Raw genomic sequence first — 4962 nt, 5'->3', positions numbered from 1 at the left:
TCCGACGAGTAGCGCGTGCTGGGACGCAGGGTCCCAGTCCGAGCTCGAGTGACCACACCGGTGAGGGGTGCGGCCGGGGCGACGGGAGCCGCCAAGGGAGCCGCGGTGACGGGGGCCACTGCGGGGCCGACCGAGGGGGCCACGGCGACGGGGGCCGCGACTGGGGCCGCGGGGGCGGCCGAGGAGGCCGCTGCGTCGGGGGCCGCGGCAGGGGCCGCCGGCGCGGGGAGCGCGGGCAGAGCCGGACCTGGGGCGCGGCTGGGCGGTCCGCCAGAGGTGGAGGCAGGGACGAACCGCGCCGCAGGAGACTCCGAAGGTGACGGTACCTGCTGAAACGGGAACACGAGCTCATCAAAGTACACATGCCGCGAAGTGAAAACGCGGTGGGAGACTGGATCATAGCACCGGTAACCTTTGGTGTTGGGAGGATAGCCAAGGAAGATGCAAGGAAGGGACTGGGGCGCGAGTTTGTGAGGAGCAGTGGATGCGGTGCTAGGATAACAGAGACACCCGAAAATGCGAAGACCATCATAAGATGGAACCGCACCGAAGAGGAGCTGGTGAGGGGTGTAGTTCCAGCGGGAACGACAAGGGCGAATGTTAATGAGGAGGCTGGCGGTCGCGAGCGCGTCCGGCCAGAATCGAGTAGGCACGTAGGAGTGGAAGAGCAACGTGCGGACACAGTCATTAAGCGTGCGAAGGACGCGCTCGGCGCGACCATTCTGCTGAGACGTGTAGGGGCAGGTGAGGTGAAAGATGGTGCCGTGGGACGCAAGTAAATTGCGGACGGCGACGTTGTCAAACTCCTTGCCGTTGTCAGTTTGCAAGGCGAGAATAGGACGACCGAACTGTGTGGTGACATATGAATAAAAGGCGGTGAGTGTGGCAAGAGTGTCGGACTTGCGACGGAGAGGGAAGGTCCACACATAATGAGTAAAATCATCCAATATCACCAGATAGTATAAATAGCCCGTGTTGCTAGCAACCGGGGACGTCCAAACATCACTATGCAACAACTGAAACGGAAAGGTGGAAATGTTTGTAGACGCGCTAAAGGGAAGACGAACGTGCTTGCCAAGACGGCAAGCCTTGCAAGAGTGATCGTCGACTTTATTACATGAGAAAGAAAAACTTTGAAGAATCTGACGCATAACGGTGGAGTTGGGATGACCGAGACGGGCATGCGGAAGATCGACACTGGCGGCGAAGGCGGCGGGGCGACGGGTGGTGGTGGCGCCGGAGGGATGCACTGGATAAAGCTCGTCCGGGCTATCACATCGGTGGAGCACCATCCGTGTACGGGCGTCCTTCACAGAAAAACCGATATCGTCAAATTCAACAGTTATAGGATTCTCACGAGTAAGGCGACGAACGGAAACAAGATTAGTGACTAAGTCAGGAGACACAAGAACATTAGACATATGCACGGGAGTGGAAGTAGAAGGAAAAGACATATGACCGACGTGAGTAATGGGTAGGGAGGAACCGTTACCAACGGTGATACGGGTGGGAGTATGAACGGGAGTGGCAGATGTGAGGTTACCGGGATGAGCAGTCATGTGAGCAGTGGCGCCCGAGTCCATGTACCAGTCACCACCGCCACCATAGGAGCTCGGTGACGGGGCGGAGTGCAGTGCAGCGAGCAAGGCCGGGTCCCACGGCGGCGGCGCCTGAGGAGGGTAGAACCCTCCGTAGGCCGGCGCGGGAGCAGCCCCGAAGGCCGGAGCGGCGGCGGCGCCGTAGGAGGGCGCGGTCCCATAGGCCGGCGCGGACCCGTAGGCGGGCGCCGGCGGGGGCGCGGTACCATAGCCGCTGTAGGGAGCGGCGTGCTGCGCGGCGAAGAGGGCCTGGTGACCTGCCGGGCGGGGCCCAAGGATGCCCGGAGCCAGAGCCCGAGGGACCGGCATGGAGTAGGCGTGGACGACGCCGGTCCACGGGTTGGTGCCGTACGTCCATGGGGGAGTCACCTGCTGCTGCTGACGCCCCCCCGGGTGCCTGTTGCTGCTTGCGGCCGCCCCCGCGGCGGTTGCCGCGGCGCCCGCCACCCGGCTGCTGGGGGGGGCAGCGGGAGGGGCGGGAGGCGCGGGCGGGAGGGGGAAGTACCCCGGAGGCGCAGGTGGCGGCGGCTGCTGGCGCGGCGCGGGTGGGGCGGTCGGTGTAGGGGCGCCGCGGGAGGTGCCGGCGGTGAGGGCGTAGTGCTGCACATGCTTCTTGACCCCCTTCATCTGGCGCTCCTCCAACCTCAAGTACGCCACAAACTTGGGGAAGGAGGGCTCCGGCATCAAGGTGAGGTTAGAGGCGGCGTTGCCGAAGTCCTCGTTGAGGCCGGCGGTGAGCGTGCTGAGGAGGAGGTCATCGTCCACCAACGTCTTCAGGCGGCGGCAGTAGTCATCAATGGACTGTTCATCCTGGTGACAGTCAAAAAATTCATGCTGCAAAAAAACGCGGCGCTGAAACTGGTTGTCGGTGAAGAGGCCGTTCAGCTTGACCCACAGGGCGCGGGCGTCGTCGCCGGCACTCACGACCGTGTGGAACAAGTCCTTGGAGATGGTGGTGAAGAACCACCGGATGATCGTGGCGTCGATCGCGGTCCACTCGGCGTCGGCCATCATGGTGCGGGAGTCCACGGTGCCATCCGCGTGATCCACGAGATTGTTCTCGCGGAAAAGCAGCGTGAAGTACGTCTTCCACGCGAAGTACGTGGAGTTGGAGGTGTCGAGGGTCACGGGGACGCGTGCATGGACGTTGATGTCGCGGATCTCGGCAGGGTCGACGGCGAAGGGGTTGGAGTAGGTGGAGGCGTTGGAAGACATGGCGATGAGATCGTGGGGAGGGAGGCGGCGGCGCGGCTAAGGAGAGGCGGCGCGGCGGCGGGAAGCAGGCGGCGCGGCGGGAAGGGCGGCGCGGCGTGGAGGCGTGCGGTGGGGAGGTGGCGCGCGGGGAGGAGGGGTGGTGGCGGCGGCTTGGGGCGGCGGCGGCGGTGGCAGGAGGTCGCGGCGGCGGCGGCGGCCCGAGGCGGTGGCTAGGGTTAGCGGAAGCGGGAAGATCGACTTGCGATAGATACCATGTAGAGAATGATTTGGTGCATCGATAATTGATTGATCGTGCACTAGGCACATATATATGTACAAGGGGTGCGACCGGTATCTTGTCTCCTAAGATACACGTACATACAGAGAGAGACAGATACTACAGGTACTGTATACAGAACCCAGACCTACGTACATGTACACATCAACACTGATCAACCGAAGCAAGCTTCGTCTCCTGAGGCAAACAAGGTGGCAAGAGGTGTTGTCAAGAGATGCCTTGACCGTGGCCCGCCGGTCCGGACAATTTAATCCGCGGACGTTCCAGCTCAAAGTGTTGATGGGTTGCATTAACATGGGAATACAAAGTCGACCCTCGCATCTGACCAAAGGCCATCCAAGGCACAAACATAATTTTTCAACAGCCACACTTGAAGTCTGATGCTTTTACCCCTGATACAAGGCCCATGGCCAACATTAGTACCAGCACACACCCGGATGCAAGCTGGGCATACCCCAGGTCAACAGCAGCAAATAGCACTAACATGGAACTAAACTAGCCCTGCAGCAACACACACAGGAACAACTCAATCGATGGCCAGCTGCGACCCCGCTGCCTCCTGGTCCACTCCCAGGTCCATAGCGCCAGCACCCCCATGGGCAAGCAGGGCATCTTCAGCCTCCTTAGTAGCACTGTCATCAAGCTTGAAGAAATCTCTCATTGATGTTATAATTTCCGGGGGCAGTTGCTCCTTGAACTTCTCCGTGAATTGAGCCAGAGTGGCCTCAGTAACATCAGCTCCATCCTTGGTGATGCCAAACCTTAGCCGCAGGAGCAGCCAAAACAGCTCCAGAAGAAGGCCTAGTCCTTTGCAGTGACAGACCGCCCTTAGTGGAAATTCTGACCCCTGCCAGCGTCTTTCGTCTGGCCGCAGGCGGCCTGGGTAGGGTGGAGGCCGGCTGCCTGGGTGAGGTAGGCAGCGGCGAGGGCAACAGAGCAGGCTGACGCGCAGGAAAGAGCAGCTCCAGAGGCGCAGCAACATCGCAAGGCACCACCAGCCCCTCCAAACAGGCCGGCAGGCCATCATCTAGCAGCCGGGCAGGAGAGGGCGTGCGCTGCAGCTCACCAGCACAAACCAAGGGTGGCGTGGGGGAGGCATCGAACCCAGGCGGACGTCGCGGCGAGGCCGACAACAAAGGGCGCTGCAGGATCGTCGGTGAGCAGAAGTCGATGAGCGCCGGGCTTAACTCGTGGAAGCTCTGCAGCACAGCCCGGGACTCATCGCGCTTGGAGGGTGGGGGGTCCGCAGAACCGACATAGGCGACAAGGGGGGCGAAGACGGCGGCGTGAGAGCATCCCTGGACCGCAACCTGGCAGTAGCGGGGGAGGGCAGCCTTGCCAGGCTTCGCCCACGTGCAACAGCATCCACCAAAGGCACCATAGGCACATGCTCGATGGCCAGAGCAGCAGCATCACATGAGGAGCCAGAGCCCACCAGAGGGATGGCAGCAGGGGCACCCGTGGCGTGGCGACGTCCATCACGGCCTCCCTGTCGCCCGTCGCGCCCAGCGCGGTCGCCGTCGCGGCCACCCCGGGTACTCTCGCGGTGGTCGTCACGTGGGGCGCGGGAGAGGCTACTGAGAATGCGGTCGCCCAACCCTTGACGGCTCCTGGACTGGTTCCGCCCATCACGGCCGCGGGAGTCGCGATCATCATCCTCCTCATGGTCCCGCTGGTCATGTCGCACCGGACGGGAGATCCTTGAAGGAAATATGCCCTAGAGGCAATAATAAAGTTATTATTTATTTTCTTATTTCATGATAAATGTTTATTATTCATGGTAGAATTGTATTAACCGGAAACTTGATACATGTGTGAATACATAGACAAAAAGAGTATCACTAGTATGCCTTTATTTGACTAGCTCGTTGA

This window comes from Triticum aestivum, chromosome 5D (genome assembly GCF_018294505.1).
Source record: "Triticum aestivum cultivar Chinese Spring chromosome 5D, IWGSC CS RefSeq v2.1, whole genome shotgun sequence".
NCBI classification, from domain to species: Eukaryota; Viridiplantae; Streptophyta; class Magnoliopsida; order Poales; family Poaceae; genus Triticum; species Triticum aestivum.
The sequence above is the reverse complement of the archived record's forward strand: the minus strand, read 5'-3'. Positions refer to the sequence as shown.